This window comes from Pan paniscus, chromosome 7 (genome assembly GCF_029289425.2).
Source record: "Pan paniscus chromosome 7, NHGRI_mPanPan1-v2.0_pri, whole genome shotgun sequence".
Classification (NCBI taxonomy): domain Eukaryota; kingdom Metazoa; phylum Chordata; class Mammalia; order Primates; family Hominidae; genus Pan; species Pan paniscus.
In genome coordinates this window covers 126,307,971-126,331,619 of record NC_073256.2, presented here as the reverse complement: position 1 = coordinate 126,331,619, position 23,649 = coordinate 126,307,971, and the positions used below count along the sequence as shown (strand labels likewise).

The window sequence follows — 23,649 nt, the reverse complement described above, 5'->3', positions numbered from 1 at the left end:
TTTCAGGCTTTGCCGGGCATATGGTCTTTGTTGCAACTACTGTTTAGTGCAATAGCAGCCATAGACAATTCATAAATAAAAGAGCATGGCTGTGTTCCAATAAAACTATTTACTGAAACAGGCAACATTTCAGATTTAGCCAGAGGACTATAGTTTGCCAAAGCCTGCCCCAATTCTTCAGCATCCAAATGAGCTGTGTTGAAATTGCAATTAAAAAGAAGAAACATATCCACTATAAGCAGTATTATAATAGCCCCACTTACAGTAGTCTCCCTTTGTACTCGATGTCAGTCACATTTCATAAGTGTTTGAATCTCTGAATAGCTACTTTGCAAATTAAGTGTTCTACAGTGATATTCAACTTATTTTGAATGACTCCTCTAAACTACATTGTGTCCAAAATTAGAAAATTTAAATCAATATGTTCACAAACGGACTGCCAAAAATTCCAGTGTTTGAAGCTTTTAGCATTTTGTAATCATTGAAAACAAAACTTGTAAGCAGGGAGACATTGAAATTTATTCTTCCATAGCAAGAGAGGACCTGAATAAATTAATTTTTTGAGCTCAATGTAAGAGATTTATTTTTTGAAATTCAAAGCCCATACTTTCAAGCATCACAACTTACGGAAATAATCTTTTGATAGAGCTTCTATTTTAATTGGATATATGTATATTTTGCATAAATAGAATGAAATTGAGAAGCTCTATGATTTTACATCATATAAGTTTTGTGAAATGTTCAAAAGTATTGTAAATAGTGACAAATTACTTGACAAGTTTTATCCTGTACGAATATTCATTGAATAAAGATACTCTAAATAAAGGCAAAAAGGTAGTATCTATGGAAATATTTTGGCTAAAGTATTACACATTAAAAATATAGAACAGATCATTTTCCCTATTAAGCAGAATTTTTCTGAGCTTAGTAGGTAGCAGAGCACTAAGAGAGGAAGTTTATTTTTTTCTCAGTCAAAACTTCATGTTTTACAGAGATGAGCCAATTGAAGCCATCAGAATATCAAATTTATTAATCCTAAAATGCAAGTTTAAAGAAGATTGAAGGCAATTAAAAATAATACAATTCTATAATAGGGATAAAAATATAATCAGAAGAATAACAGAAGCAATATTAAAAATGGATACAGCTAAGAAACTGATTAAAGTGAATGAGCCTTATCTATGCAAAATAATTTTTCTGCTTGTATTCTATTAGTCAGATAATCAACTACAAGTTTTTTTAAATTTTGTATTATCTTATATAGTATTTTATTTTAGAAAGAACTTTATTTTTGAAAATTGGTTTATTATTCTTACTAGCCTACAACATAGTTATATTTAAACCCATTTGCCAGTCTATATATATTTAAAATTGTATAATTTTATTGATCTTAGTGTCCTGTTTTATTCTCAAAACTGTCCTGTTTGGAATATAATTTGTGTCTTTGTGACAGTGATCAACAAATCCAAAAGATCTTCTTTAGAACTCAGACACTTTGAATGGCAAAGAATGGGAGAATTTTAATAATTTCTTCAGTATCTCTTAGCATGTCACCCAGATAATCTCATCTAACTTTCATAATAACTCTACTCTAGATGTTATTTACTCTATTAAAATACAACAAAAACAGCCAGGCAAGTGGCTCACACCTGTAATGTCAGCACTTTGGGAAGCCAAGGTGAGTAGATCATTTGAGGTGAGGAGTTTGAGACCAGCCTGGACAACATGGTGAAACCCTGTCTCTACTAAAAATACAAAAATTAGCCAGGCATGGTCACGGGTGACCGTAATTCCAGCTACTAGGAAGGCTGAGGCAGGAGACTCACTTGAGCCTGGGAGGTGGAGGTTGCAGTGAGCTGAGATCGCGCCACTGTACTCCAGACTGGACGACAGAGTGAGACCCTGTCTTCAAAAACCAAAATAATAAAAATAATAAAATACAACAAAAATGAAGGTTAGAAAATTGAAGTAAATTGCTGAAGATCACACAACTATTAACTTGCAAAGACAGAATTAAAACTTCGCTTTGCCTGTCTCTAAAGTCTTAGCTTTTAATTATTATGCCATATTTTGGAAGACAGATTCTTAATCTTATTATTAATGTTTGTTATTATCTGATTATAAAGTTGGAATACAAAAAATATGTTTTTAAAAAGTCTGTAGTATCAGGCAGGGTGCGGTGGCTCATGCCTGTAATCCCAGCACTTTGGGAGGCCAAGGCAGGTGGATCACCTGAGGTCAGGAGTTCAAGACCAGCCTGACCAACATGGAGAAACTTTGTCTCTACTAAAAATATAAAATTAGCCGGGCATGGTGGCGCATGCCTGTAATCCCAGCTACTTGGGAAGCTGAGGCAGGAGAATCACTTGAACCTGGGAGGCAGAGATTGCACTGAGCCAAAATTGCACCACTGCACTACAGCCTGGGCAACAAGAGCGAAACTCCATCTCAAAAAAAAAAAAAAAAAAAAAGTCTGTAGTATCAGTACAAATAAATAACTTTGGTAGTATTTGGGAGGTATTTCCTCAATTATTTTTCTAAGACATAACTGAATGTATTTAAGTAATTGAGATCATATAATATATTATATTCCTCTAGCCTGAGAGAAAAAAAAACATAATGTGATAAATAGTTGAAACTAAACTTCCAAATAGTCTTTGGATGTTGTCTTTATAGCAACTTGGTCTTATTTCGTAAGTGCCAAATGTTTTTCCTTAAGGGCCTCAGAAAAATGGCCCTATAAAAGAAACAACTTATAATAAATATGTGGCCAAATTTTATACAGAATATTCAAATCACATTCAGCTCCTTTGGTAGTGATCTTTAATAAAACTCTAAGTTTCTAGAGTCTAGTTGGAGAACAGAGGTCATGGTTTGCTTGACTTTGTGTTTGAGACAGGCTTTGTGTACTTCAAAAAGATTTGTGAAATTGAAATGCATTTTGCAAAATGAAGAATCCTCCATGGATACTTTAAGTAATGTTGAAATTCTTGAGCAATGGCATGTGTTGCTCAAAATCTCTCAGATGAGATTTTGAATGGAACAAATTGTAAGATACTCTCTTTACAGTGTTACTTAGGATCAAAAAATAGTAACAATGTGAAGATGATTTTTTTTTCTGGAACAAGAAGTACTACTCAAGTGGAATCCAACTCTAGACATTTATCAAGATGACTGCTCCTCCCACATGTAATAAAGAATCCATAAGCCCTCATGATGAGCAGTATTTATAGTCATGTTTACATTTTATTGTGAGTTATAGGAAAAAAATATTCTTTTGGTCTGTAATGGTTTGTTGCTCAGTTTGGCATTTAGCTCTGGTTTGTATTTACAGATAAAATTTTGAGATAGGAAAATTAATTTACTTTTACATAATGTCAATTCTATTCTTTTCCAAATCTCCCTAGTTTTTCAATGATTCAATCTTGGAAAATTTTACATCAAGATTGTGTTTATTATTTGTGTTAATGTTCTCATTTTACAAGTACTAAATTAAGAATTTTTTAAAACAAAAATAAGGAGACGTTCTGACTTCAGACATAGCTCCTTGTTTTGTCACTGCAGGAGGCAATCAGACTGACCTGGGTCCCAATTGTAACTAAGCTTTTTTATTTGTTTGAACCTCAGGTTCCTATTTATATGTTGGAGACAACTACTTCTTAGTGGTGCTTTGAGGATTCAATAAGGTAACAGGCAAAGACTTAGCCAGTAGGCTGGCACATAATACATGAAAACACAAGGAAGGTTATTTGAGCTGGAGGATAGTGGGGAATGGAGGGATGTTGGTCACGTAGACAAGAGGGTAAGTATTTGAGATCTACTGCATGGCATGGTGACTGGAGTTAATAATAATGTATTGTATGCTGAAAAATTGCCAAGGAAGTACATTTTAACTGTAGTCACCACAAAAAAATGATAAGTATGTGAGGTGATGTCTATGTCACTTAGCTTGATTTAATTATCCCAAAATGTGTACATGTATAAAAACACATTGTACCCTATAAATATATGCAATTATTGTCATTCAAAAAATTTAAAAACAAAGTTGTTTTTATTATCTTTCTTAAAAGTGCAAAATGAAAGAAAAAGAAAAGAAATACAAAAACTAAGGCTTGCAAGCTTAGAGAAGTTGCATATTTAGAAGGCATTAATCCTATAATATATACATATAATTCTCAAAGCATAATGTGTGTTGAGACACTCAAAGAACTCCTGCTAAAGTGTTGCTATGATCAGAGACAGGAAAAATAAAGATACTCCTTGGATATCTACAGGAAAGATTGTGAGATAGGACTCATAACTCAGATGAACTAGAGGAAGTAAAGCCATTGGGAGATAGGCCAGGTGCCAACCCCAATCAGCAGACTCATCCACTGAGTGTCAGGTTCTGTGCCAACTCTATGGACACAAGTGCAAGTTAAACAAGCCCTGCCTTCAGGGAAACACAATTAACCACAAGAGTTATTTATGCACAAGCTACTCTGCTGTAGAGAGGGTTGCTTACTAACACAGCCAGGGAGGACTGGGGAAGGATTCCAGCTGCCTGAGCTAAGCCAGGAAGGGAAAATTGGAGTTAGCAAGGCAAGGAAGGTCATTCCAGGCAGTGGAAACACAATGAGCAAAGGCAAGAGAAAAGGTAATGTTTTATTTAACTAAAAATATGCTATGTGTTTGGAGCTTAAGGATCGTGTGAAGAGTGGGCAGAGGTGGAGCCAGGGTGGAAACAGGGTCATGAAGGGTTCTCTCTGCCAGGCTATGGTTCTAGCCACACATAAATGCTTGCAGTTCCTGAATGTAGCACTATCTTAGTCTGGGCTGCTATAACCGAATACCATAGACTGGGTGGCTTAAACAACAAATATTTATTTCTCACAATTCTGCAGGCTGGAATTTTGACATCATGGTGCTAGCATGGTCAGATTGTCGGTGAGTGTCCTCCTGTTGGTTCACAGATGGTTACCTGTATTCTAACATGGGCTAGGGTGAGAAAGCATGCTGTCTTGTGTGTCTTTTATTATAAGAACACTAATCCCATCATGGAGGTTCCACCCTTATGATCTAATTAACTCGCAAAAATCCCATCTTTACACACCATCACACTGGAGATTTGGTTTCTACATATGAATTTTGAAGGGACATAAACATTTAGTCCATAGCCACCAATCTCCCTGTTAACTTTATAACTGGCCTTCTTCTCATTACTGTAATACGTCTGGCCCATTCCTTCTTTGCATCTTTGCACATGTTGTTCCCTCTGCTTAGCCCCTCTTCTCCAAGATTTTGTTGTGATGGCCCTTACAACTCAGGTCTCAAGGCAAATGTAACCTTCAGAAAAAAAGCCTTTACTGACTCTGTCTCTTAATAGTTTTCCCCTAACAACTTACCATAATTTGAATTTGTATCATACACTTTCTTGTTTGTGTTTGAATTAATCTCCTTCCCCCCAGTAGAAAGAAAGCTGCATGAAAGTGGGACCTTTTCTGTGTTGTTCACGCCTGTAATTCTGTGCCTGGAACAGAGCATGACACACATTGATACCCAATCAATAAATCATAGGCTTTTCCTTCTGTTGGAAAGTCCCACCATTTCTGCACCAAGCCAATTCCAACCTTCAAGAGGTGTCTAGGAAACTTTCCATTCATCTCTCTTACTTCCTCATTGCTCTCAGAATGAGGTAAATTTTTTTTTTTTTTTTTTTTTTTTTTTTTTTTTTTGAGGTGGAGTTTCACTCTTGTTGCCCAGGCTGGAGTGCAATGGCGCAATCTCGGCTCACTGCAACCTCCGCCCCCTGGGTTCAAGCAGTTCTCCTGCCTCAGCCTCCTGAGTAGCTAGGATTGCAGGCATGCACCACCCACCCGGCTAATTTTGTATTTTTAGTAGAGACAGGATTTCTCCATGTTGGTCAGGCTGGTCTTGAACTCCCGACCTCAGGTGATCCAACCACCTCAGACTCCCAAAGTGCTGGGATTACAGGTGTGAGCCACTGCGCCCAACTGAGGTGATTCCTAAAAACTGTTCTTTGAGAGAGTACCTTGTACACATTTCTATTTCAACCTTATTATACTGCACTTTATAGTGCACTGTATATATTACATATATACTATATATAGGTATATAGATATACATATATATATATATATATATATAATACTGCACTATTATACTGCATCTGTTTGTCTCTCTTCCATTTTATTTTGAACTCCCTGGAAGCAAGAGCTGTGTCAACTGGTTTTTTTTATTACCAAATGCCCAGCATGGGGCCTGATAACAGTAGATGCTCAGATAGTTGTTGAGTGTTGGTGAATAAGTGAAGGAGGATTGAAGAGGATTGAGACTAGCGGTAGGGAGGGCAGATAGGAGTCTCTGATATCCACTGCTAGGAATCTCACCTTTGAAAGTATACTCACACGTGCACAAGGATGATAGTGGGGCATAATAAAAACAGGAAACAAGCTACATTCTCATCAAAAGGCAATGGTTAAATCATGTAGTCTACATCTTTATAATGAAATACTAAGTAGCCATTAAAAATATAACATATATTCACATACTTAAATAGAAATCTCTCCAAATCTTTTATTAAGTGAAAAAGATTAAGTGAGAGACTATTATGTAAAGCAAGTAATATGGTTTGACTCTGTGTCCCCACCCAAATCTCATCTTATAGCTCCCGTAATTCCCACGTGTTGTGGCAGGGACCAGGTGGGAGATGATTGCATCATGGGGGCAGGTCTTTCCTGTGCTGTACTTGTGATAGTGAATGGGTCTCACGAGATATGATGGTTTTAAAAACAGGAGTTTAACTGCACAAGCTCTCTCTTTGCCTGCTGGCATCCATGAAAGATGTGACTTGTCCCTCCTTGCCTTCCACCATGATTGTGAGGCCTCCCCAGCCAAGTGGAACTGTCAGTCCAATAAACCTCTTTCTTGTGTAAATTGCCCAGTCTTGGGAATGTCTTTATCAGCAGCGTGAAAACAAACGAATACAGCATGTTCCCATTTGTGTAAAGAAATACTCAAAACTTATGTCTTATCATCCATACATATACATGTATGCAAATATAAAGGAACAAGAACTAAAGGGATATACACCAAATGCTTAACAGTGGATATATATGTGCAAGGAGAGAATTAGTATGTGCTATGGAAAGAGAAAATTCACCATTTGTACTTTTATATTATTTGGATTTTTTACAAGGAGAAAGTTTTTTTATTAATTATGTAATTAAACATGATTTTAGTCTATGTCACTAATATGGGCAAGAAGTTATTGGGATCTGATCAATGACAATTGCAAAAAAAAAATTTTCAGATTTGTAGAACTTAGTGAATAATTGTAGAAAATGAGGCAGAAGGAAAAGTCTAGGGTGACCAAGATTTTAACCTCAGATACTTCAGTGGATGGTGATATTTACTCTGTCAGACAACAAGGCAGAGAATACAAGATTTAGATAGGAAGAAGATATGTTTAGTTTAGGCATGTTGAGTTTGAGGTGCTTATGGAATTTCCAAATGGACACATTTACTAGTTAGTTGTACATATGGGTCTTGAGTACTGGATAGAGACTGGGAATTAAAAATGAAGATTTGGGACAATCAACACAGATTAGATACTGAAGTTGGAGAGCAGGTGTTTGTCTATCAGCAGTCATAAAGCAAGGAGATCAATAAGTCCCTCAAAATGATATGTAAAATTTGTGAATATGCCCCCTACCCCCCAGTCCTCACACTTCTCTGAAAGAGTTCATCATTTCAACAGATTTTTGAAAGAGGCTCATGACTCAAAAAGACTGAGAGGAATCTGGTAGAGTGAGAATGGAAAATGGTTAACGATAAACCTTGAGGATGACCAGTGAAGGAAGCTAATTTTTTTAAAGAAGTGAGAGAACAAAAAGAAATCATGATGGAGACTTAGAATTTGCAAGGAGATAAACAGAGACATAAGAATATTAAGAAAGTTAAGAATATTAGGGTGGAGAAAAATCAAGAAAAATGAACTATTTGAAAGTATGAAATTCTTCAGAAAGTTCCGCTAAATGCAATCTTCCTGCTAAGTAGAGAAAGCAGGTAACTAAAGGCTATATACCAACAAATTAATAATTATCTTATTTGTCAAGGAATACAGAAGCAAAGAGAATGATGTAAGATGTCTGCTTATTTGCAAAATATCCTATCTTGGTTTGAAATTTTGTTTTTTCTTTTTTTTTTTTTTGAGTTATGAAACCCTAGAAATTATCCAAGTATTAATAGAATAATGGCCTATGATCATGAACCAAAAATCAGAGAGCCCTCAGATGGGAAATGTTTATTAGAGGCTGTTTCATACTAATTTATGCAGTGACAGCATATAAACATTTTGTAGAGAGAGATTAAGGAACTTGTCATTGTACTGCATATGGGTTACAACATACATATTACTAACCACAGTCTCCACAAAGCTAGCATGTGGCAGAGCCTGAATATTAGCCTAAGTGTGTATTCTGAACACCAGACACATTTCTTCTTCATTGGAAGAAGTAACACTACATATTGTGTCACTAACCCAGTACCTATCTGGTTAAATCAGATCTCCTTCCAAGACTTTTTCTGAGAAAAGTGATATTTCAAATAGCTTGATGTTGGGACATACAAGTTCTGAAATATTTTCTCCTAGATGCCTAAACCAACAGTCTTTGGAGGGCTTGGAGAAGGCAGTGAGCCAGGGTGTGGTGCAGAAAACCAGTGCCTACACACAGTGGGCCTTCAGTTTGCTTCTTGGGACCCCGATTGACTCAGAAAAGCTTTCTTCTAACTTAGTTTGCATTACCTTGGAGATTAGTTAGGAGAGTAAATCCAAAAATGGCAATGAAAATTTCATTACTCATCTCAGGTATCCATTTAGATTTTACTTTGTTTCATTTTATATTTCATTTTTGCATTTCCCCATCTTCTTGCAGTCTTCTGTAGGCTCCTGCTACTGTGTACATTCTTTCCAGGGTTCCAGGGTTAGTCACTGTGGTTTCCATACATTGAGTTGTCTGTAGTACCTTTAATGTCCTGAGTTATGCTGTGGTGTGGAAACTATAGCTGTTACAAAGAGTAAATGATCTGTGAGTCCAGGATTTCTGCAAGAGAGAAACATAAAATAAATCCCTTTCAGGGAATAATATTAAAGGGAAAAATAGAAGAGAAAGAGAAAGAGAGCTTTTGTTATCAATTTGCCCAGTTTCTTGACTACCTCTGAGTCAATTTCATCAGTGGGGATGCTCAATTCCATCCTAGCACAGAGTAGAAAACTTTTATGTCCAAGTTAAGAACCAAAAAGGAAACTAAATAGGTTTTTCTCTATGCTAGCTTCAGACAGTATCCCTGGAGATGTTCCTGTGACTGAATCAGGATGTTCAGACAGCCTGGCAAAGCATATTTTCCCTTTTATTTAAAACAAAAATTGAAATTCCTCATATTGTTTCATGTCCTCTCATATTTTGAAATCTCTACTGGAAACCACATAAACCTTGGTAGTAAAAGCAAGATTTGGCACATATTATTAAAATGTTCATTTTTAGACAATCTCTTGTGAAACCAAGTTTTTCATACAACTTCTAGTTCACCAATTTTGCTTTTATTTTTTCTTTCTTGTCATACAGTGATCAGTAAAAAAAGAAGCAGCAGGAGAGAAAATGAAGGGAAGTAATGGACCCAAATTACCTACACTTTCAACCTTTAGCAGTGCTTCATGATTAGACGAGATAATGTTGTAGGGTTTTGAACAAATTGTAGAGCTCAGTAAATGTCTCATATTATTATAATTCATAATGCCAACCACAAAAGAAAATATTATTATGAATTTTTGTTCTTTTTGCCATATTTCATATGTAAAGTTTTTTTTAATAAAAGGCAATTTTGATTCAGTGGAAAGATAACTGGCCTGAGAGTACAGAGAATTTAGTTTCAATTTTGTTATGGATTTTATGCATTTGTGTAATAGTGACATTTCTATTTGAATGTATTTCATAGCAATGGAATATTTCTTAACTCTCAAAAAGAAACTAAGAAGTCACTATTAAAAAACTTATAAATGAGTTTATTCCATAGAAATATTCGGGAAAATAGCCCCCAATATTTCAACGTAGGTTCTTTTCTATTTTTCCTAAGTGTCGACCAGTCTCAGAAATAAAGAGAAAGAGCACAAAAGAGAGAAATTTTACAGCTGAGTCTCCAGGGGTGACATCACATGTCAGCAGGTTCCATGATGCCCCTGAGCTGCAAAACCAGCAAGTTTTTATTAGTGATTTTCAAAGGGGAAGGAGTGTATGAATAGGGTGTGGATCACAGGATCACATGCTTCAAAAGGCAATAAAATTCACAAGGCAAATAGGGGCAGAGCAAGATTACAAGGCCAGGGCAAAATCAGAATTGTTGATGAGGTTTCATGTTGCACTGTGCACACATTGTCATTGATAAACATCTTAACAGGAAGCAGACTTTGAGAGCAGACAACCGGTCTGACTAGAATTTCGCCAGGCTGGAATTTCCCAATCCTAGCAAGCCCGGGGGCACTGCAGGAGACCGGGGTGTATTTCATCCCTTATCTACAACTGCATAAGACAGACACTTCTAGAGCGGCCATTTTAGAGACCTTTCCCTGGGAACGCATTATTTTCCCAGGGCTGTTCCTTGCTGAGAAACAGAATTCAGTGATATTTCTCCTATTCGCTTTTCCAAGAAGAGAAATATGACTGTGTTCTGCCTGGCTCTGCAGGCAATCAGACCTTATGGTTACCTCCCTTGTTCCCTGAAAATTACTGTTATCCTGTTTTTTTAGGATGCCCAGATATCATATTGTTCAAACACACATGTTTTACAAACAATTTGTACAGATAACACAATCATCACAGGGTCCTGGGGCAACATACATCCTCAGGTTATGAAGATGATGGGATTAAGAGATTAAAGACAGGCATAGGAAATTATGAGAGTATTGATTGGGGAAGTGATAAATGTCCATGAAATCTTCACAGTCTATGTTCAGAGATTGCAATAAAGACAGGTGTAAGAAATTATAAAAGTATTAATTTGGGGAACTAATAAATGTCCATGAAATCTTCACAATTTATGTTCTTCTGCTGTGGCTTCAGCCGGTCCCTCCATTTGGGGTCCCTGACTTCCCGCAACATAGAAATAATCTTCTTCAAGTAAGAAATACTGGCAAAATTCAGTAAAAATTCTTCTTAAGATATTTTTCAATTATAATGAAACTTTACAAATTACCAGGGTACTGGCCAGTGCTCAGTTTTATATATTTTAAGTATAAATTATTTAGAAAATTGAGTCATTTATAGTAATGAAAAGACAATTACTATCATCAAATCTTATTAGGTCTTCATACTTTATCATACATGACTTAAATCAGTATTTTAGGTAATATTAGAGATAAAATAAAACCTCCCTTAAAGGAGGGTTTAATATTTAAATCACTGTCTCCTCTCCCAAAATAACCATTTTCTGGAAACTGATGTTTAAAAATCTTACATATGCTTTCATACCATTCCTACGTAATTATGTGTCTATAAATATTATGCAATATTATTTTTCATGCCATTTTATGTATATGTTATCAGACTGTATATATCATTCTGAAAATAGTCACCATTCAACATTATTTTTATTTGATTTATCCATAGTACATAGACTTACAGTTCATGTATTTTAATTTCTTTGTGGTATTCCAGTGTATAAAATATAGAAAAAAATGTTTATGCATGCTTTAATGAACATTTAGATTGCTGCCTAAATTTTCAGCATTATGAACAATGCTGCAGTGATTAATCTTGTGTATATCATCATGTGCATAAATGTGAGAATTTCTCTAGGATATATATGTAGAAGTGAAATTTGTGGGTTGAAAACTATGTACATATTTAAATTTGCTAGATATTGTCAAATCATTCTCCAAAAGGTCTATACCAGTTCCAAATCTCAGTATTTTTATATGATGTCACAGATATTTTGCTTCATGTTTGTGATACTATTTGCATTAACAGACTTTACTTATTTGCCCATCTGGGGTTAAGGACATGCAAGTGGGAAGCAGGGAACTGGTATTCTATTTTTTATTTAATTTCCATTTCTTTGATTACTAATGAGGTAAAGCATCTTTGAATATGATGATTGGAGTTTGATGTGTCTCTACTGTAAATTGCTTTGGTCATAATGTTTGCCCATATTTCTATTGAATGGATTTGAGTTGCAAATATCATTTTTCAGTTTGTGGTTTGTCTTTTATCTTTGTTTATGATCTTTTGTGGAACAGAAAGTTTAATGTTGTAAATGTAACAACTTTTTGCTTATAGATTTTGCTCTTTGTGTCTTATTTTGTCACCATTTCCTTCCTGAAATCAAAAGTATAGTTTCAATATGTTCTTCAAAAAGTTTTAAAGATCAAGCATTAGGGCTGGGCATGGTGGCTCGCGCATGTAATCCCAGCACTTTGGGAGGCCGAGGCAGGCAGATCATGAGGTCAAGAGATCGAGACAATCCTGGTCAACATGATGAAACCCCGTCTCTACTAAAAATACAAAAATTAGCTGGGTCTGTTGGCACACACCTGTAGTCCCAGCTACTCAGGAGGCTGAGGCAGGAGAATCACTTGAACTTGGGAGGCAGAGGTTGCAGTGAGCCAAGATTGTGCCACTGCACTCCAGCCTGGTGACAGAGTGAGACTCTGTCTCAAAAAAAAAAAAAAAAGATCTAGCATTAGGTCGTTCATCTGTCTGGAATTTAGTTTAATTTTAATGTGAGATATGTCTAATTTAATTCTTTTTCATATTGGTAACCACACATAACCATAGTTGGCATTACTAATCAATAAAGAAAAGCTACATCACCCATAGCGTTTTGATTAATACGATCATTCATCATAGTATTTGTGGTTAACATTATGATTAATGTGTCTTTTTCTTTTTGATTAGTAACACCAACTGTCATGACATTTTCATATTTTTATGGGTACATTTGTGTGTTCCCTATTCTGTTCCATTGCTTCATTTGCTTATTCTTTCACCCATACAAGACTATATGATAGAAGACTTATAAGTCTAGCTTTACTAGACTTAAAATCTGAGGCCCTGCCAGTGTCATTTACTTCTCTTGGCAGTATACTCTTTTATATAAGTCTTATGATCAGCTTGTCTATTTAATCCAAAGAAAAACTTTCAGGAGTGTATAATAAAATGCATTGAATTTATAGATCAATTTGGAGAGAAATGATATCTTTAAAATTTTGCATCATTATAACCATGAATATTTATTCCATTCTTGTTACTTAGGTCTTCTCTTGCTGTCTTGGTTATTAATTCTTTTTTATTGCAGAATTGTATTCATTATATAAATATCTTGTAATTTGTTTGCTCATTCTCCTGCTAATGGGCTTTGGGTTCTTTCCAGCTTTTGGCTATCATAAATAAACCTGCGGTGGACATTTTTACATGACTTTAAGTGGACATAAGCACCTGCTTTTGTTGGACACATACTCAAGGGTATAATTGCTTAGTCAAAGGGTACACATATGATTAGCTTTAGCAGATACTGCAAAATGGTAGACGTGCATATTCAGACATTTAATAGCAATATAAAAGACTGCCAGATGGTCTAAAACCTCAGCAACTTTGAAATTATATTTTTAATTTTAGCTATTCTGGTGCTGAGTATGTCTTTGTATCCTTTTTGTGGCTTTAAGCTTGTCTTTGATTTCTAATGATGTTGAGCACCTCTTCATATATATAGCACTGATTTTATTATCCTCTTTTGTGAAGTATTTGGTTAAGTCTCTTGCCTTTTTTAAAAAAACTGTACGTTTTTCCTTTTCATATAGTTTAGTATGCATTATTTATATATCTTGGATACAAGCTTTTTGACAAATATATGTATTGTAAATCTCTGCTCCCAATCAGTAGCTTTCCTCTCTAGTATATTAAGTACTGTAATTCAATAAACAATAAAAAATTTATTTCATAGTGATTTTTTTATCCCATTTAAAAAATATTTGCTTATCCCAAGATCATGAAGATATTCCCCTTTTTATTTCAAGAAGACTGATGATTCTACTTTTTACATCATGATCTGTTTTGATTGTATCGATCTATAATCTAAGGTGTTGGGAGGGGTCAAATTTCATATTTTAGCTATTCAGTTGACTCAGCTCCATATTTTGAAAAGACCACCTTTCCCCTCTGATTGGTAATGGAAACTTGGTTGTAAATCAGTTACTAAACACGTGAAAGATTTGTTTCAGGACTCTATGCCATTCTGTTGATCTCTTTCTCTATTCTTGTATTGGTTAGACTGAATTCATCCTTCATCCTTCAATCAACCACACTAAATTAATTACTTTTGGTTTAAAAATAATCACTCTATACGTAGAGTAAATCTATCAGATTTTCTCCTTCTTTGAGATTGTTTTGGTTAATTTAATTCCTTACATTTTCTTATACATTTTAGAATGTTAATTTATACATACACAACAATTTGGATTACGATCAAACTAGCATTGACTCTATAGGTCAGTTTTGAACAAATAGACACCTTTAAATATGTAGAATATTCTAGTGCATGACCATAGGATACCACCTCATTTATTTTTGTCTTTTTTTTATATTTCTCACAGAAATATTTCATAGTTTCTACTGCAGAGGTCCTTTATTAGATTTATTCTTAGATATTTAATATTATTTGATACTGTTTTAACTGAAAGTTTAAGGTTTTAATTTTCCACTTGTTATATTAAAAATGATTATTTAATACTGACTTTGTATCCAGTAATTTTTCATAAATAATGACAGAATATTCTGGTAAATAATTTCTTCTTCTCCAATCTTAACATAATTTATTTCTTTTTCTTGCTTTGACTAAAACCATCAGTGAAACACTGTGTTGATGAAAAAAGCCAAGATCTGTAAAATATTTCAAGAGATTCTGAGCCAAATGTGAGGACCAAAAATTATATATATATATATATATATATATATATATATATATATATATATATATATATATATTTAAAGACAGGGTCTCTTGCTCTATTATCAAGGCTCTCTTGCTCTATTACCAAGGCTGGAGTGTTGTGGTGTGATCATGGCTCATTGCAGCCTTAAACACCCAGGCTGAAGCAATCATCCTCTTCAGCCTCCCAAGTAACTGGTACTTTGGCATGCACCACCATACTTGGATAATGTTTATATTTTTCATAAGCATGCTATCTCACTATGTTGCCCAGGCTGGTCTCAAACTCCAGGGCTCAGGCAATCCTTCTGCCTTGGCCTCTCAAAGTGCTGGGATTATAAGTATGAGCCAGCATGCCTGGCCCTATATGCTAATATTTTGTTTTTATTTATGTTCATGAGAATTAGTGGCCTATAATTTCTCATTCTTATAATGTCTTATTAGATTTTGGTATTAGCATTATTCTAAGTTGAGAAGAATAACAAAATAAGTTGGGAAGTATTTCTCTTTCCTTATTCTTTGAAAGGATTTGTATAAAACTAATATTGTTTCACCAGGGACAGTTTTTCTTGTAGGAAGGTTTTTAATTACGGATTTAATTTCTTTAGCAACCAAAGTTGCCTATCAGATTTTTATTTCTTCTTTTTTCAGTTTGGATATTTGACATTTCTCAGGAAACTTGTTCATTTCATCTCAGTTGTCAAAGATACCAACTTTTCATAATACCCTCTTATTCTAATATTCATGATTTGAAAAGAGTAATGTTCCTGGGGTATTAATTATTTTTATAAATGTTAAAATAACTTTTATTTTATTGATTGTCTCTATTCTGTGTTTATTTTCAACTTCATTCATTTCTTCTTTTACTTTTTTAGATTTTCTTCCTTTACTTTCTTTGGGAATAATTTTCTCTTCTTTTTCTACCTTCTTGAGTTGGGTGTTTACATAACTGATTCTCTACTTCTTTTCTAATAACATGCATTTAAAGCTATAAAATCCCTCTAGGCACTACTTTTGCTACATCTTACAGATGTTTGTAAGTTATACTTTTAGTACAAAATATTTTTAATGATAATTCCATACCAAATAATTTTCATGGTGATTTCCTATGTTACTCATGAGTTATTTAGAAGTATGTGTCTTAATTTACATGCACTTAAAAATTTCTATTTTTCTATCTGTTGTTGACTTCTAATTTAATTCTTTATGGACAAAAACCTGCATTGTATTTGAAATTTGTTTCTTTAAAGTCTTCTTTGTCTTATGTTAATATATATGTGCCATCTTTCTTTTGGTTAGTGTTTGTATAATATATATTTTTCAGTTCTTTTATATTCCTTTTTTCTTTAATCTTATTTTTAAATTGTGTCTCATGAATCACATATATATTTTTGCTTTTTAAAATCTAGCTTTACAATCTTATTTTCTAGTCAGAGTATTTACACTCTTCACATTTAAGGTAATTACTTATATGCTTAAATGTGTCAGGCTATTTGTGTCCTATTTGTCACATCTGTCATTTTTAACTGTATTAGTTTTCTATTGTTGTGTAACAAATTTCCACAAACTTAACATCTTTTTTTTTGATTATTATTATACTTTAAGTTTTACGGTACACGTGCACAATGTGCAGGTTAGTTACATATGTATACATGTGCCATGCTGGTGTGCTGCACCCCTTAACTCGTCATTTAGCATTAGGTATATCTCCTAATGCTATCCCTCCCCACTCCCCCCACCCCACAACAGTCCCCAGAGTGTGATGTTCCCCTTCCTGTGTCCATGTGTTCTCGTTGTTCAATTCCCATCTATGAATGAGAACATGCGGTGTTTGGTTTTTTGTCCTTGTGATAGTTTACTGAGAATGATGATTTCCAGTTTCATCCATGTCCCTACAAAGGATATGAACTCATCATTTTTTATGGCTGCATAGTATTCCATGGTGTATATGTGCCACATTTTCTTAATCCAGTCTATCATTGTTGGACATTTGGGTTGGTTCCAAGTCTTTGCTATTGTGAATAGTGCCGCAATAAATATACATGTGCATGTGTCTTTATAGCAGCATGATTTATAGTCCTTTGGGTATATACCCAGTAATGGGATGGCTGGGTCAAATGATATTTCCAGTTCTAGATCCCTGAGGAATCGCCACACTGACTTCCACAATGGTTGAACTAGTTTACAGTCCCACCAACAGTATAAAAGTGTTCCTATTTCTCCACATCCTCTCCAGCACCTGTTGTTTCCTGACCTTTTAATGATTGCCATTCTAACTGGTGTGAGATGGTATCTCATTGTGGTTTTGATTTGCATTTCTCTGATGGCCAGTGATGATGAGCATTTTTTCATGTGTCTGTTGGCTGCATAAATGTCTTCTTTTGAGAAGTGTCTGTTCATATCCTTCACCCACTTTTTGATGGGGTTGTTTGTTTTTTTCTTGTAAATTTGTTTGAGTTCATTGTAGATTCTGGATATTAGCCCTTTGTCAGATGAGTAGGTTGGGAAAATTTTCTCCCATTTTGTAGGTTGCCTGTTCACTCTGATGGTAGTTTCTTTTGCTGTGCAGAAGCTCTTTAGTTTAATTAGATCCCATTTGTCAATTTTGGCTTTTGTTGCCATTGCTTTTGGTGTTTTAGACATGAAGTCCTTGCCCATGCCTATGTCCTGAATGGTAATGCCTAGGTTTTCTTCCAGGGTTTTTATGGTTTTAGGTCTAACATTTAAGTCTTTAATCCATCTTGAATTAATTTTTGTATAAGGTGTAAGGAAGGGATCCAGTTTCAGCTTTCTACATATGGCTAGCCAGTTTTCCCAGCACCATTTATTAAATAGGGAATCCTTTCCCCATTGCTTGTTTTTCTCAGGTTTGTCAAAGATCAGATAGTTGTAGATATGCGGTGTTATTTCTGAGGGCTCTGTTCTGTTCCTTTGGCCTATATCTCTGTTTTGGTACCAGTACCATGCTGTTTTGGTTACTGTAGCCTTGTAGTGTAGTTTGAAGTCAGCGTGATGCCTCCAGCTTTGTTCTTTTGGCTTAGAATTGACTTGGCGACGTGGGCTCTTTTTTGGTTCCATATGAACTTTAAAGTAGTTTTTTCCAATTCTGTGAAGAGTCATTGGTAGCTTGATGGGGATGGCATTGAATCTATAAATTACCTTGGGCAGTATGGCCATTTTCATGATATTGATTCTTCCTACCCATGAGCATGGAATGTTCTTCCATTTGTTTGTATTGTCTTTTATTTCATTGAGCAGTGATTTGTAGTTCTCCTTGAAGAGGTCCTTCACGTCCCTTGTAAGTTGGATTCCTAAGTATTTTATTCTCTTTGAAGCAATTGTGAATGGGAGTTCACTCATGATTTGGCTCTCTGTTTGTCTGTTATTGGTGTATAAGAATGCTTGTGATTTTTGTACATTGATTTTGAATCCTGAGACTTTGCTGAAGTTGCTTATCAGCTTAAGGAGATTTTGGGCTGAGACAATGGGGTTTTCTAGATATACAATCATGTCATCTGCAAAAAGGGACAATTTGACTTCATCTTTTCCTAATTGAATACCCTTTATTTCCTTCTCCTGCCTCATTGCCCTGGCCAGAACTTCCAATACTATGTTGAGTAGAAGTGGTGAGAGAGGGCATCCCTGTCTTGTGCCAGTTTTCAAAGGGAATGCTTCCAGTTTTTGTCCATTCAGTGTGATATTGGCTGTGGGTTTGTCACAGATAGCTCTTATTATTTTGAGATACGTCCCATCAATACCTAATTTATTGAGAGTTTTTAGCATGAAGGGTTGTTGAATTTTGTCAAAGGCCTTTTCTGCATCTATTGAGATAATCATGTGGTTTTTGTCTTTGGTTCTGTTTATATGCTGGATTACATTTATTGATTTGTGTATATTGAACCAGCCTTGTATCCGAGGGATGAAGCCCACTTGATCATGGTGGATAAGCTTTTTGATGTGCTGCTGGATTTGGTTTGCCAGTATTTTATTGAGGATTTTCGCATCAATGTTCATCAAGGATATTGGTGTAAAATTCTCTTTTTTGGTTGTGTCTCTGCCCAGCTTTGGTATCAGGATGATGCTGGCCTCATAAAATGAGTTAGGGATGATTCCCTCTTTTCCTATTGATTGGAATAGTTTCAGAAGGAATGGTACCAGTTCCTCCTTGTACCTCTGGTAGAATTCGGCTGTGAATCCATCTGGTCCTGGACTCTTTTTGGTTGGTAAGTTATTGATTATTGCCACAACTTCAGAGCCTGTTATTGGTCTATTCAGAGATTCAACTTCTTCCTGGTTTAGTCTTGGGAGAGTGTATGTGTCGAGGAATTTGTCCATTTCTTCTGGATTATCTAGTTTATTTGCTTAGAGGTATTTGTAGTATTCTCTGATGGTAGTTTGTATTTCTGTGGGATCAGTGGTAATATCCCCTTTATCATTTTTTATTGCATCTATTTGATTCTTCTCTCTTTTTTTCTTTATTATTCTTGCTAGTGGTTTATCAATTTTGTTGATCCTTTCAAAAAACCAGCTCCTGGATTCACTAATTTTTTGAAGGGTTTTTTGTGTCTCTATTTCCTTCAGTTCTGCTCTGATCTTAGTTATTTCTTGCCTTCTGCTAGCTTTTGAATGTGTTTGCTCTTGCTTTTCTAGTTCTTTTAATTGTGATGTTAGGGTGTCAATTTTGGATCTTTCCTGCTTTCTCTTGTGGGCATTTAGTGCTATAAATTTCCCTCTACACACTGCTTTGAATGTGTCCCAGAGATTCTGGTATGTTGTGTCTTTGTTCTCATTGGTTTCAAAGAACATCTTTATTTCTGCCTTCATTTCGTTATGTACCCAGTAGTCATTCAGGAGCAGGTTGTTCAGTTTCCATGTAGTTGAGTGGTTTTGAGTGAGATTCTTAATCCTGAGTTCTAGTTTGATTGCACTGTGGTCTGAGAGACAGTTTGTTATAATTTCTGTTCTTTCACATTTGCTGAGGAGAGCTTTACTTCCAAGTATGTGGTCAATTTTGGAATAGGTGTGGTGTGGTGCTGAAAAAAATGTATATTCTGTTGATTTGGGGTGGAGAGTTCTGTAGATGTCTATTAGGTCTGCTTGGTGCAGAGCTGAGTTCAATTCCTGGGTATCCTTGTTAAATTTCTGTCTCGTTGGTCTGTCTAATGTTGACAGTGGGGTGTTAAAGTCTCCCATTATTATTGTGTGGGAGTCTAAGTCTCTTTGTAGGTCACTCAGGACTTGCTTTATGAATCTGGGTGCTCCTGTATTGGGTGCATATATATTTAGGATAGTTAGCTCTTCTTGTTGAATTGTTCCCTTTACCATTATGTAATGGCCTTCTTCGTCTCTTTTGATCTTTGTTGGTTTAAAGTCTGTTTTGTCAGAGACTGGGATTGCAACCCCTGCCTTTTTTTGTTTTCCATTTGCTTGGTAGATCTTCCTCCATCCTTTTATTTTGAGCCTATGTGTGTCTCTGCACATGAGATGGGTTTCCTGAACACAGCACACTGATGGGTCTTGACTCTTTATCCAATTTGCCAGTCTGTGTCTTTTAATTGGAGCATTTAGTCCACTTACATTTAAAGTTAATATTGTTATGTGTGAATTTGATCCTGTCATTATGATGTTAGCTGGTTGTTTTGCTTGTTAGTTGATGCAGTTTCTTCCTAGTCTCAATGGTCTTTACAATTTGGCATGATTTTGCAGCAGCTGGTACTGCTTGTGCCTTTCCATGTTTAGTACTTCCTTCAGGAGCTCTTTTAGGGCAGGCCTGGTGGTGACAAAATCTCTCAGCATTTGCTTGTCTGTAAAGTATTTTATTTCTCCTTCACTTATGAAACTTAGTTTGGCTGGATATGAAATTCTGGTTTGAAAATTCTTTTCTTTAAGAATGTTGAATATTGGCCCCCACTCTCTTCTGGTTTGTAGAGTTTCTGCCGAGAGATCAGCTGTTAGTCTGATGGGCTTCCCTTTGTGGGTAACCTGACCTTTCTCTCTGGCTGCCCTTAACATTTTTTCCTTCATTTCAACTTTGGTGAATCTGACAATTATGTGTCTTGCAGTTGCTTTTCTCGGGGAGTATCTTTTGGCGTTCTCTGTATTTCCTGAATCTGAATGTTGGCCTGCCTTGCTAGATTGGGGAAGTTCTCCTGGATAATATCCTGCAGAGTGTTTTCCAACTTGGTTCCATTCTCCCCGTCACTTTCAGGTACACCAATCAGACGTAGATTTGGTCTTTTCACATAGTCCCATATTTCTTGGAGGCTTTGTTCACTTCTTTTTATTCTTTTTTCTCTAAACTTCCCTTCTCACTTCATTCATTTCATCTTCCATCACTGATACCCTTTCTTCCAGTTGATCGCATCGGCTCCTGAGGCTTCTGCATTCTTCACGTAGTTCTCGAGCCTTGGCTTTCAGCTCCATCAGCTCCTTTAAGCACTTCTCTGTATTGGTTATTCTAGTTATACATTCGTCTACATTTTTTTCAAAGTTTTCAACTTATTTGCCTTTGGTTTGAATTTCCTCCTGTAGCTTGGAGTAGTTTGATCATCTGAAGCCTTCTCTCAGCTTGTCAAAGTCATTCTCCGTCCAGCTTTGTTCCGTTGCTGGTGAGGAACTGCGTTCCTTTGGAGGAGGAGAGGCGCTCTGCTTTTTAGAGTTTCCAGTTTTTCTGCTCTGTTTTTTCCCCATCTTTGTGGTTTTATCTACTTTTGGTCTTTGATGATGGTGATGTACAGATGGGTTTTTGGTGTGGATGTCCTTTCTGTTTGTTAGTTTTCCTTCTAGCAGACAGGACTGTCAGCTGCAGGTCTGTTGGAGTTTGCTAGAGGTCCACTCCAGACCCTGTTTGCCTGGGTATCAGCAGCAGTGGCTGCAGAACCATGGATTTTCATGATCCGCGAATGCTGCTGTCTGATTGTTCCTCTGGAAGTTTTGTCTCAGAGAAGTACCTGGCTGTGTGAGGTGTCAGTCTGCCCCTACTGGGGGGTCCCTCCCAGTTAGGCTGCTCGGGGGTCAGGGGTCAGGGACCCACTTGAGGAGGCAGTCTGCCCGTTCTGAGATCTCAAGCTGCATGCTGGGAGAACCACTGCTCTCCTCAAAGCTGTCAGACAGGGACATTTAAGTCTGCAGAGGTTACTGCTGTCTTTTTGTTTGTCTGTGCCCTGCCCCCAGAGGTGGAGCCTACAGAGGCAGGCAGGCCTCCTTGAGCTGTGGTGGGCTCCACCCAGTTCGAGCTTCCCAGCTCCTTTGTTTACCTAAGTGAGCCTGGGCAATGGTGAGCGCCCCTCCCCCAGCCTCGCTGCCACCTTGCAGTTTGATCTGAGACTGCTGTGCTAGCAATCAGCGAGACTCCGTGGGCATAGGACCCTCTGAGCTAGGTGCAGGATATAATCTCCTGGTGCGCCGTTTCCTAAGCCCGTTGGTAAAGCGCAGTATGCGGGTGGGAGTGGCCTGATTTTCCAGGTGCTGTCTGTCACCTATTTCCTTGACCAGGAAAGGGAACTCCCTGACCCCTTGCACTTCCTGAGTGAGGCAACGCCTCACCCTGCTTCAGTTGGTGCACGGTGTGCTGCACCCACTGTTCTGCGCCCACCGTCTGGCACTCCCTAGTGAGATGAACCCGGTACCTCAGATGGAAATGCAGAAATCAGCCGTCTTCTGCATCGCTCATGCTGGGAGCTGTAGACTGTAGCTGTTCCTATTTGGTCATCTTGGCTCCTCCCCCAAACTTAGCATCTTAAGACAATGCCCTTTTATTATCTCACAGTCTTGGAAACCAAAAAGTTTAGGAATATGTTAGTTGAGTCTTCTGCACAGGGTTTCACCAGGCTGAAATTAAGGTATTAGCCGGGGCTATAATCTCATGTGGGGCTCAAGGACTAGTAGATCCAGTTGTTACATAAGCTGTACCTAGTATGGAATCTAACAAAATGAGATTATTATCTTTGGAAAGTGGGGGTTAACAATGGGGCTGGGAAAGAAGCTATGCCTCGGAGATCAACAGCTCTGGGTTTAAATTCTAACTGTGGTGTGTATGAGTTTTAATTTTATCACCTACATAAAAGAGAACATTTTACTTATTTTACAGGATTAAGAGATTAAATGAAATATCTGAAAGAGATTGACATCTAGCTATGTCTCCTAAGCATCTATATTTATTATTAAGCATGAAAACTCAAACATATTTCTGAGATGGGAATTATGAAAAAATATTCAATGTTTTGAAAAGATGTTGAGGCGATAGGAAAACAAAGTCATGTCCAGCTTCACTTGATAATGAGGGTGCAGTAGTGTGGTTAATAAAATTGAAAAGATCAGGAAAAAGTCACAGAAACTGCTTTAGTTATTTCATTTATTTATTCATCCAATATTTGTATCTGTGTGAGAGCCTACTCTGAGATGGGCATCTTTCTAACTGTTGAGAATACAGTGGTGAACTAACCAGGCAAGGACCTCACCCTTTATATAGTACAGCATTTCCTAAAATGTATTGACTGAGATGTTATGATTCCTACAAATTAATAAATGAATAAAGGATTTCAAAGTCAAATAAATTTGTGAAGTTTTATGTTATGTGAAGTTTTATGTTTGCTGTAGTAGTTCTCAGAGCCTTGAATATGCAAATGAAAATTGTGAATCTATAAGAATTAGATATAATATGTAGCATTT

The 23,649-nt window shown here is 36.3% G+C and overlaps 1 long non-coding RNA gene across 1 annotated transcript in view; it reads left to right on the top strand.

Annotated features, from left to right (window-relative positions):
- The first annotated feature begins 4,502 nt into the window (after positions 1–4,502).
- Positions 4,503–23,649, top strand: part of LOC129398640 (uncharacterized) — a 78,185-nt gene continuing 59,038 nt past the window's right edge. Inside the window, exon 1 of the long non-coding RNA XR_010113007.1 lies at positions 4,503–4,636. This is a non-coding gene — a long non-coding RNA (uncharacterized LOC129398640). The remainder of the gene's footprint in view (positions 4,637–23,649) is intronic.